Here is a 12,709-nt window from a genome sequence, read left to right on the forward strand (position 1 = left end):
CCTCGAACCTGTTGGCAAGATCCCAATCGGTCATGCACCAGTCATGACAACCTGTCAAACACTAGCCTCCTGTACTCCTCTTCCTGGTGAGATGGCGGATGTGGCATCGGCTAGCATTGCATCCAAATCCCTTCATGCTCCCACATCGGGCAAGAAGAATCCGAAGCCGGAGGTGCCCATGGCATCGTAGCGTATACGTTCTGCGGAGGGAACAAAGTAGCGATGTCACCCTACGCTTGCAGGATTCTCCCCTAGGAGATGATGGCTTATCTTGGCATGGAGGCGACCTTGGTCTCTTTTTCAATGGCTGATCTCTTGGAGCGGCCTTTTGATGTGCGTACTTGTTCAGAAGCTGATCAAAGGAAGGCTTCTACCTTGCAAATCTCCCCTGCACCTTTGACTCATTAACCTTCCAAGTACCAACTTCCGGATGCTTGGGTTTGATCATCTTGGGCCGGCAGGCCGACTCGAGTCTCACGAGGAACTTTCCTCCCCTGAATCCAGAAGCTCTTACAGTAATTTCCAGAGACTCCTTCCCATCACAAGTCTTCTCAGGCACCACTTCCCTGGCCAGAATCTTATCTTCTGAAGTTTTCGGCCTCTTCTCACCAATGATCACATTCTTCCCCTTGGCTCCTTCGGCTTGCTCTTGCCGAATGAGTACTTTGGCGTTATTTAGATCAATGGTATGAACTGGAAATGGTGTTTTATCCATCTGCATCTCAGGCAAGACCAATCGTCCTTCATTGATGGCCGATTGTACTTGTCAACGAAAAACATTACAATCAATAGTTGCATGAGATCAAGAATTATGCCACTTGCAATATGCATGCCGCTTCAACGATATGGCATGAGATAACTTGATGTTTCTGTTTTTAAGCAACTCATCGAATATACGGTCGCATTTAGAAACAGCAAAGGTAAATCGCACTTCCTCTTGCTGATTCTTTTGAGTCGGCTTAAGAGATGAGCATGAATATGATTTGGCCTTAGATGGCCAAACAAACTTGGCAGCGTAAACTTATTTCTCCTCATCGTCCGAAGAGGATTCACAATCAACAACGTGTGTGTTGGACCGATGAATTTTATAGGTATCTTTAGCATTTTTAAATTTATATTCCAAACTCACGGCTCTAACTTGCACTTGATTAATCGAAAGAAAATCAAAGCCCTCAAGTTTCCGTTTATAATGCGAACGCAAACCACCAAAAGCCAAATCCGCCAAATTATTTTCAGAAATTGACAAACTAAAATAATAATTTTTTATGTCTTTGAATCTCTTAAAATAATCAGTCACAGATTCATCTCTACCTTGCTTAACTGATGTTAAGTCACTAAATTTCGCTTCATTATCCCTACTATAAAAGTGATCATGAAACTTACATTCCAATTGATTCCAAGACTAAATAGAATTTGGGCCAATGAAGAAAACCAAGAAAAAGAAGTTCTAGTCAATGATAAAGAAAATAATCGAACACGTGAAGCATCACTGAAACTCACTTCCCCAAGTTGAGCAATGTATTTGCTAATGTGTTCCCAAGTAGTTCTATTATCATCACCGTTAAACTTCACAAAATCATGAACACGCCAACCAGTGGGGTAAGAAACCAAATCAAATTCAGCGGCATATGGTTTTTGATACAAACGAGAGTTACCCATATCTACCCCAAGTTTCATTTTAATCATATTAGCCAGATCTTCATTAAATCCGGAAAAATCAGCTTCGTAGTTACCACTTGACGATGTTTGTGCTGCGGAAGTGAGATGATGTATAGTAGAGCTAGCAGATGCCAATGTCTATATCGAGCTTACAGGCGCACACTTCAAAAGTTCATCATAAACATTATCAGGAATCGGTCCGCGAGGGACACCTGATCGCAGTGGTGGAATAGGCGGTACGTTGTATGCTACTGTGGTATAAGGAGGCATGAAATTGGCCAATTCATTCGTTCGGCTAGGGCCTGCCGAACAAAGAATTGATGCAAGCGGTGCAAGCGTTGATGAGCTGACTACCATCGCACCGGTCTGACTAGTCTGTTGGACCGGTCTGACCAGTCCAGCCGTACTCGCCTGTACCGGTTGTGGTGGCGGCGTTTGCCCTACAAAGTAGCCTGGCCACATGCCATAGATTGGTTCCTGGAGAGATGCCAAGGAATAGCTGCCATCTATCGACTTGCCCTTCCTTAAAACGTCTAAATCATTGGTTAGGTTAATGATCAAATCGCTTGTGGATTTATGCGCATCAGCAATTTTCTAGTCCATCAGGATAATAATTGACTAGGCAAGTCAGAGGATGAAGTGCTTACAATGCCTATTACCTCAGACTTGCTTGTTCTTGAGCGTGATGGAGGGCATCATGAAATCTTGCACCCTCTTTACCTGGTCAGCCCAATCCTTCTTGAATCCCTTCAAGCACTGCGCCTTGAAGTGTTCCTCGGCCACCAGGTAATAATGACGCTCCTCCTCACTGAGCTCCTCAATGGTTGCGGATATGATGTTGTCCTTGTCGAGCTCGCTAGTGGCGCCTATCTAGCTTGAGTAGATTAGATCGGTTTTGGAACCAAGATCTTTCTTCCTCAGCAGAGTCACCAAAAAGTATGTTGACACAAATCTGGTCAACACACCAAATGCACTAGAACACGCGGATCACAAACGATCATCACCGGGTGCTCCTGTGCAGGCCGGTCAGATCGGTTCTGCAGACTGATCAGACCTGTTCTTCCAGGTGCAGCACGAAGACCTAGATCCATAAGCCCAGGAGGGACCCTCATCGGGGCTAATAGAGCTACGGTTGCTCTGAGGTCGGCAGGCCACTCAGAACGCCCTCGAACACCGTAGAGATGCAAGAAGAACAGAATTAGGGTTTGAAAAAGAGATGGGTTTCGAGGAAAAAAAGTAAGTACAATATTGATTGAATCGATTGAGATTGCCCTCAATCGGCCTTAGCCTTTATATATATAGGCCGGGGAAGTCATACCCCTTCACGAGTCTGTTTACAAAGATCACGATTTACAAAATCTAAACCTACTCCAATTACAGCAGGCCCAACCAGTCTGACCGATCGGGCAGACCGGCCTGACCGGTCAGCCTCGGTCCTTGCTAATTTTGGCTGTCAACAGTTTGTTTATGGACAACTTGATTATTGAAGCCCCGTCGTATTCCCAAAAAACTGCGCTTCTGACTTCGTTCATGTGGCAGAACCAACCTGAAATATACCGGCTCAAGTACGTGAGTCCATTCCTGAGGGCTCCAACGTGCTTCAAACGGTATAATCCCTTGGCCTGTCGGGTAACATCCCGATAAACCACCGAACACAGGATCAAATAAGGTTACCTCACACGAAGGTGAGTCCAGAGATACAGTCACCATCATATTTTACATCACAGGGAATTACATTACAAGAGTTTCCAAAAGCAGTACGAAGTTTCAAGTTTAGAGAAAACATTAAAAACTGTTAAAGTTATGGTTTTTGGCAGCGGAAAACATACGCGATGATTTACAACACGTCGTCAAGACGGATGTCATGCTAAGCCCGGGCACGACATTACTTGATAGCACCAATGTTGGCCAAGGACGGATCCCATTCCACGGACCAACCATCTGAAAGAGCACCGGGCCAAGACAGGGAAGAGTAGGGTCTTCAAAGACTTTACCTGAAAACATGTAACTAGCAAGACTGAGTATACTAATACCCAGCAAGGCTTACCCGTCTCATGGTATACTTAGCCATGTAACTAGACTTATGAAGGCTTATAATGGTTCGGGATTTAGTTTCAGCTGAAAAGCAACAAAGAGTAGATCCTTAATTTCAACTTTTAGCTTTCAGGTTCTAGTTGATTATCCATTCTAGATAAGCACCTATAGCTACTCAAGCAAGGTAGAGCTCTTTACATCAACCATCAGCATTACTCATCATATAGTTGCTCTTGTTACTCTGTGTGATAAAGGGATCAAGCAGTCTCAATCTTCGTGAGAAGCGGACGATTCTGAATCGAATTTAACCTTGCAAGGTAAACGTAACTCACACGCTTGGAACACCAAAGGGTCGTTCTGAAGCAACTGTTTGCCTTTCATTCCGACTCGTGGATCAGATCCACCACAAGCGACTGCAGGACCATACGCACTTCCAAAGTGCAGGACGTACGCTACATGTCCGTACTCCTGGTTGCCCTTGCAACACGTATTCCTACACGTCGAATCAAGTAACCAGAAGAAGCAAATACGAGTGGTGGGAGGTATGTCCACTCCTCGGGCCGATTGGTTACTAGGCTTGCCGCTTACCCAAAACTCACGGCATGTGGTTAGTACTTTCAAACGCTTAACCCCGATCGGCACACACCACGACCTTAACCAATTTATCAACACAGATGGGGTATCATTCCTTTCCATGATACTGCACATAACCCCATCTGTCATCCTTATAGTGACGACAGAATTGTAAACAACCAATTCCTATATCGCGCGAGTGACAGGAAATCACTCGACTTCTACCGGTCCTATTAGCAGAGCATCTATTCGATATGAACTCAGGTGCAATACATTGGTTCCTAGGATTTATGCATCTATGGTTCCATTTCATCACCTAGACTTAATGCAAGATATAATATATATGTATAAGATTGCATAATGTAGTAATTTGAAATACTGGATTATGCACCGGGGCTTGCCTTTACTGGTGAGGCTGAAGTCAGGGATGTTAGTATTGTTGTCTTCCGAACTTTGGTTCGGGGCTTCCGATTATCCCTTGGTGACATTCACTTGGTCTTTAGAAACATACTCTGCAGACTTCGGGGAGATCTCGTAGGTACCATTGCAGAGGTAGTCACATCTACATGTAATGCAACATTACAGTCAAGGTGTGCATATAAAACTATCTTACTTCACAATAAAGTTGCAATCCAACACTCATTTAACATACTACTCACATAACAACCAGAAAGATCTGAACTAAACTTAGACAGAACTTTAGGTGGTTAACTAATTAAAATCGGCTATTGGTTGAAGGTTCTAACAGAGCCGATGGAAACAACAGGGTTTTAGCTGATAGAATTGGCAAAAGAGGGAACCATCTACACAGTATTAGTAAATTTGCTGATTTCTGTTTGGAAGAGAAATTGGCATGAGTAGTTTCTGTATATGAGCAGAAGAGATTAACTGGTTTGGTTTCACCAAAGGTTAAAATGGCTGATAGAGATAGCAATATTAAAGGTACAGTGTTACAAGAATAGAACAAGGAAGGATCTTGCCGATTGGATTATCAGCATGTCTTTGGTCTATTTAATTGGTTGGTGTATTGGTCTTGGCCTTAACCGATGAGGATGCATCAAGTTTAGCCGATTGATGTGCTTAGGTCGTGCCTAACAGAGGCGTGTTTACTGTGCTATCTTACTGATCTAGGGTTGTGTACTTTGGCCTGTGTAGCTGATTGATAGGTACATCGGTTTCCTAATTGATCGATGAAAGCATTGATTACTTTAGCAGAGGGATGATTCCTAAAGCAGCTGTGTTTTAACTAAGATGTGCTTAAGTGTTATCCTAGGTAACTAGGTGTGGTTGTATCGACTTGATTACGTCAGCACAACAATTGAGTGACGTACAGCCGATTGGAGTGTGGTTGAGGGTATGTGACCGATAGATATATAGCCGATTTCTCAGCCGATAAATCGGCTGATAGAAGTGTGTGGATAAGGATGGAAAAACTAAAGATTGATCGGCCATATTTGACTGATATGGAACACAACTAGAATCGGCTTGGATCGGCCGATAGCAAGAACTCTAAGATCGTGTGTGCATCTCCGATGCATCGACTATGTGCAGTTGAGGTAGGACAGAACAAAAGAATTGTATCGGCAGTGCATCGGCTGACAGCTGTTATACAGAAACATCATAAACTCAATCGAAATGGATGCTTAGCGGCTGAGCTGCTAGCTGACACTGAAGCATAGCTGCAGAGATGTATTGGATAAGCAGCAGATACACATGGACTAACAAGGATTCCTATACGAAAAGGACCTAAGGAGACTGCAATCAAGACAAGGATAACGTATTGATGGCAGGGATATGAGCACTCATATGAAAGGATTAACTAAATATCACACATCTCTATTTAAGACATATATCCTATGACTTACTTTTCAGCTATAACACATGCATATAACTCAAGGTACAAATAAAGCATTCATTTCCTAATATTTAACCTAGACTATAAATCAAAGGCTTTCCACTCAAAATCACAACATAAAACTTATAGAATTTGACCTAAGGATTCAAACAAAACTGATTTTGTATTTTCATGAACTTCTTATGAATTTCTATGAAGTGTAGAAGTTCACTGGTTTGAAATAAAGAAGGCTTTGTAAATTTTACAAATAACACCCTAGAACTTTCTAAATCGAAGCAATTAAGTCCCTGGTCGGGGAAAACAGAGAACAGGAAGATAACGACGATATTTCGGCCAAAGGAGTCGCCGGCATTAAGAAGATTCAGTGAATCAGGGCAAACCTTGGGGTAGCTTGAGTTGTGGAGGAGAACAGATGGAAAGTGAATTCCCGTTGCGAACAAGATCAGCGATGAGAAGTGCTCGACGGTGACGAGGTTCTGTGGGTGACGAAGAAGCTTGCCAGGGGATTGTAGTGGGTGAAGAATAGCCGGAGGGATGTTCCTCACGGTGACCCGTGGTAGCAGTAGTCGACTTTGCCACGGCGATGATGTTCCGGCATACAGGGATCGAAGAGGCTCGATGGGGGTCCAGGAGTTTCTTCGAGGTGTTGTGGTCTTGCTCGGACGATTGACGAGAGATAGGAGTTGCTGGATGTCGTGGACTTATGGGACAAGACGATGGAGCTAGATTGGTTCGCCATGCCATCTCCTCCGCGAACCTGAGGGTCCTTCTGCTGACGGGCTAAGCTTCCTCTGCCCACACACATGCGATGCTAAAGCATGGCCAACCGAACACCTCTGCTCGCACAAGAAGAAACCCTCCTCGACCTGACTGCTCCGGTGCGTGCACTACCGGCATGCTTGCGCAGCCACCCGCAGGGCCACCGCTCCCATTCTGCTTTCATACCACTGGCCGTCAACTTGCTCGCGCGTGGCCGGTTGCCTTGCACGCGCACACGCCTGCGGAAACGAGCCGAGTCGGCCACCGGTAGAACACTCTCACTCGCATCCGCGGTCGTGCTAGTCCAAATCCGTTCGGACCTTCGCCTTCGCTTCGCCACCTTTCCTCCAGCTCGCCGCGCCATAACCGCCCCTCCGCCTCCGCAAGGATGAAGGGAGCTCGCCGTGCGTGGCTCCTCCGAGCTCGTCGCATCCGGTCGCCGCCCCGCACATCATCACTCTGCACGTCGTCGCCCTGCATGGTTACTCTTCTTCCTCCTGTTGCCGCACTCACCTCGGCCTTGCCGCATCGCTCCCGCGCACGCCCGAACCACGTGCGTTCTTGGCCGCGTCACGCCTTGCTTACACCGCCCGTGCACCTGCGCTTGCGCTTCAGCGCCGCCCGCGCTCACGCGCCTGGATCCGCCCTGCGCGCCACTGCTCGCTTCGGGCCGCTCGCCTCCGCCCGGGCCCCGCTCCTGCGCTCGCACGCCTGCTCACGCCACCACGCGCTCGGGGCCGCCCAGCACCTGCACACGCCGCCAGCTTCGCACGCCCGCACGCTGCTGCCGCCTGAGCCAGCGCGCTCCTGGGCTCGCACGCCCGCGCCGCGAGCCACCCGCGCCGCGCGCCGTCCACGCGCCTGCGCCGCCCACGAGGCCGCCGCTCCAGCGCCGCGTGTCGCCCGCACGCCTGCGCTGCGCCGGCTCCCACGCGGCTCGCCAACTCCCGCGCCGCTCGCCCGCTCAGCCTCCGCTCGCCCGCATGCACGCGCTCGCCCTGGCGCCGCATGTGCCGCAGTTGCGCTGCCTGGACTCGCGCCAACCTGAGTGAGCAGAGGGAGGGAGAACAGGGGAAAAATCCCCCAGGAAGAAGCGCCCTCGGTGGAGGAGAGGATAAGCGCCCTCGGTGGAGGAGAGGATAAGCGCCAGGGATAGGATAAGAGAGAGAGAGAGAGAGAGAGAGAGAGAGAAAGAACAGAGAAGGAAGGGAAATAGAACTTGCCAAGGACTTATGCGCAATTTTAGAAAACAGCAGGGACCTGTCTGTAAAGCATGAATTTCACATTAATCTAAAACCCTAATGAAGAAATGCCCAAAACGAAAGTTGGAGAGTTTTTCAAACTCTACAACATTGCTTTAGGGCCCAAGTTCCAAAACTCAAAACTTAAATCTTTACACGTGAATTTTTGAACAAAAGTTGGATTTGAATTACTTTTGTCCTAAAAGTGTAATTCATAAAATTTCAGGACCTAAATGTAAGCATTTATGAGACGTCATGATGACGGGATAGACACGTCATGATGACTTGCACCTTTTACACTTTAGTCCTGAGTAATTTTGAAAGTTACTTTCGTAAATCAATTACTTGCATAAAAGGACTTATACTTTTATAAAATTACATAAATACCCTTATTTTCACCATTTTACCCAGACTTTTACACAATTCAACACATACATTTCTAACGCAACTTTTGGATAAATATATATTTTTTACAGGGGATAAAATAAGAAAAATATGTTTACAAAACCACCTTTCACTTATTTTGAAATTACCCTTATCCAAATACATTTTGCAAAAACAACCCTAGGTTTTTCTGTAATTATAAAAATGCCCTTTTTACTTGCACTTTAAATTTTCAAAAACTTCACATAAACACACACAAGCTTTACACTAACAAATACATACTTCACACTAACAAATTATGTGCCTAGCTTATAGGTACTCGAACTGTCACAGTTCAAAATCAAACTATTTTAAGTTTGCGTGCTTATAGAGAAGAGTATCAACATTTATGACATTGGATAGCTATAACAAAAATATATTTTATGATTAATCTAATGATACTATTCGTAAATACTGGTACATTTTTGTATAAACTTGGTTATATTTTTTATGCTTTGACTTGGACTAAGCTAAAAGTACACTTACTTTGGGACATGGTGAGTATTAAAAGTACACTTTCTTTTAAGTACTCACTTCATCACTTCAAGTATTCGGTTTCTTAGGGCGAAACCTGCCGACCTAGCCAGTTCGAATCTCAACTAGACTAGCACACATGCTCTTATATTCACCGAGTGTAGCTTCGCACAAATCCGCCGTGGGGCTCGAGGATTGTCGCACATCAGGGGCTGCCCTGCACAGCAGATGACACAGCCTCGCACTGCCCCACTGCCGCTTGGATGCCAAGGCCACGACTGCTTGCCTCTTAGGGGCCACCACTGCTCCGAGGCCCTCTACTCCAAGACCGTCGCTGCTTTTCATTAGGGGCTATGCCGCGGTTGCTTTGGTCTCGTAGCTACTCAAGGCCCCCGCAGCACTGGGCCTGGTCTTGACGGTTGCAGCCACTTGCCAGTGTGGACGCTCGCATGTGGAGGACATGCCCATAGGCATGAAGATTGAGATCCAAGAGTGCGAAGAAATAAGGAGGTGGAGCAGAGAGAAAGAGGGGCCGGGGTTGGAGGAAAACCATGACTAGGGTTTTAAGCGGTTGCCAAATTTTATAAAACCTATCATATTTTCCACCATTGGATCAAGAACCATGGTAAGAAGATTGGGGCTAAGCAAGTGGTCGCTGTTGGATATTTGGGTTGGGTTGCATTGTAATGGCCCCTAAAAGAAACTGAGCTAAAAGTAGTTCTTATTTTCAGGGTCAACCTTAGAAATGTCCATTTCCATATACAAATGTCTATTCCGACTGACTGGGGATGATTTATAGTACCGGCTACGAAGTATGACCAGTCGTGGAATGAAACAAGATATCCCTACAAGTTATGTGAGGCGTAATAATAGATAAACAGATAAATGTTAGACACTTCATTTATTCTCTTTAGCACTCCCCTTGTATGCACGTTCCTCGGTCTCAAATATGAAAATAAACACTACTGGATCCAGGACCTTTGCCGAGTGTCGTAGACACTCGGCAAAGCCCTGAAAACACTCGGCAAAGGCTTTGCCGTGTGTAACACCCGGAAAAGGGCACTCGGCAGTGAATATTCCGGCAAAAACGTCTTTGCCGAGTGCCTTTTGTCGGGCACTCGGCAAAGGCTTTGCCGAGTGTCAGGTTAGGCACTCGGCAAAGAAAAGTAGCCGTGACGGCGTTTGGGACTGTGACGGCTCTTTGCCGAGCACCCTCGTTTTGGCGCTCGGCAAAGTGCCTAGTCTTTGCCGAGCGCCCTTGGTCTGGCGCTCGGCAAAGGCTGGCTCTTTGCCGAGCGCCCTCAGTTTGGCGCTCGGCAAAGGGCCTAGTCTTTGCCGAGCGCCCTCAGTGGCACTCGGCAAAGAGCCAGCCTTTGCCGAGCGCCAGACTGAGGGCGCTCGGCAAAGTTCAGGTCACTTTGCCGAGTGCTTTTTGTATACACTCGGCAAAGAGTTTTTTTTTAGATTTTAATTTGTTTTTTCCGTGGCATTTTACACAAGCACATATTCACACAGGCATATTATATATTCACACAGGCATATTATTTGAAATTTCACATACATAACCAAATTCACGCAAGTCTTATCGTCACAACCAAATTTAACAAAGTCTCGTCAACACACAAGTAATATCACGTACACAAGTTCACCACATAAGTGTTAACAACGATAAAGGTTCATTTAAAGTTCACCACACAAGTTCACCACACATGTTCACCACACAAGCTCACCACACAAGCTCGAATGTCACAAATGAAGATTTCAAGATGGCTGATTTGGAGTTGCCTGATTTGGAGATGGCGGTGCATGCGGATCATTTGACGCCGCCGATTGTCTCTACACAGAGAAGAAGAGATTGCATGTGAGACAAGATAAATAACGATCGTACATAAATATAGCCATACTATTAGAAACCTAACCAATAAAGCTGACAAAGAAGATGGATATAATGCAAGAAATCAAATTTTGGGCTATGTGTCTGTACTTTCATCACATATATATAATTTCATCAGGAAACAAAATATATGTGTCTTACTTACATGCAAGAAATCAAATTCTGGCACAAAGTCTTCTTCTGTACCTATGTGTCTGTACTTTCATCACATATATATAATTTCATCAGGAAACAAAATGATCTCAAGGGCTGGCATATCCTGCTGTGACCTTTCAACAAAATGGATATGAGCAGGAAACAAATACCCAAGGCGCGCTATAATTTCTCATCTTTTATGGAACTCATCCTCAAATTTGTCTTGCAAGAAATCAAATTTTGGGCTTTTCTGTTGCGTGCATCAAGTTAAGTGAGTAGTGGGCAGTTGATCATAACAAGAATTATTGTTTGTCCTTAGCAATCCCTACTCCTTTGGGTTTAAGTTTTCGCATAACGTGCCGCCTAAGTCTAAACTTCGGGATATAATGAGACCCTAGATTAGCAGTCTGAATTACAGTAGCTAGTCTCCAAGCTGAGCATGCCAACTAGATTTTCTAAGTTGACATCAACTAGATTTTCTAAGTTGATAATTCTAGATGCATAATTTTTATATACAATGTTTATCTAGATGTATAGCAAAGACTATATATTTAAATTTGCTAAAACAATCAATATTTTATATTTTATATACTTACAGGAGTAGAGTACGGATTAGGTGGTGGAGGTTGCGCGAACAGAGAAGCTGGCAGAGGTACACCCGTTGCAGCGCTAACACTCTGCATGTAAGTAAGTACATCACTCATCCTTTGCTCCAACTCCTGTCGTTTCCTCGTCTCTTCTTCCAGCCGGCCCTGCACAGTTTTCACACCAATGTTACAATAATGCAAACAAAACGTATGTAATAATCAACGAGCGACGGACAAAGAAGGAATAACCTGGAGTGCCTGTATCTGATGGCGTGAAGTGTCCTGCCGAGGTCGTATGGCTGGGCTCGCACTCGTGCTCCTTGCTCAGATTTGAGAAAGCGTAGGAGTAGAGGACGAGTCGATTGCGCCATCGGCAATCCAGTACCGTCCTTTCTTCTTACCTCCTCCAACCCTCATGACGATCTCTGTGTCAAGATCCTCTGTGGTGGGATCATATTCAGGGCCATGGACCTCTCTTGCCATCGATGTGTAGTCACTGAGGCGGGAGTGGATGCTCGCATTGCTGTATGCCTCGGGCCCGTCCTCCGGGTTGTAGCTAACATCGGAGGTCGCCTTTCCCTTGTGGGACAGAGCAAATGCCGTGAAGAGATTGCAAGGCTGGCCACCATGTGATGATGACTGCGAGAAAAGCAACAAGATGATTAGAAAGCATGCATAATTGAGTGTTAGATGAAATAAATGTATTCGCGTACCCATGCTTCAGCGTATCCGCTGAGGTTGCGGCTGCCTTGATGGTGTGCTACACCTGGCATCATCAAACATCGCTCCCGGAAAGCAACATGGTTCTCCTCCCACTCCTCGGAGCACCACTTCTGCACTATGTGTCGCCAGCAATCGGGATACGAGATGCACCAATTAGGAGTCACCTAGAAGACACCAAGTACATGCATGACATATTAGAAGATGAAATTAAGCTGTCCTTATGTAGAAAAAGAATCAAGCCACAGTGTTTTGTTCTTTACCTGTATGTACTGCCCCGGAGTCAAATAAATTGTTCTTGCTTCTTCTTTGGTGACCCTCTGTCCAAGGACGGTGGCGTGGTAATTTCTAACGG

The sequence above is a fragment of the Panicum hallii genome, chromosome 5 (genome assembly GCF_002211085.1).
Source record: "Panicum hallii strain FIL2 chromosome 5, PHallii_v3.1, whole genome shotgun sequence".
Taxonomy (NCBI): Eukaryota; Viridiplantae; Streptophyta; class Magnoliopsida; order Poales; family Poaceae; genus Panicum; species Panicum hallii.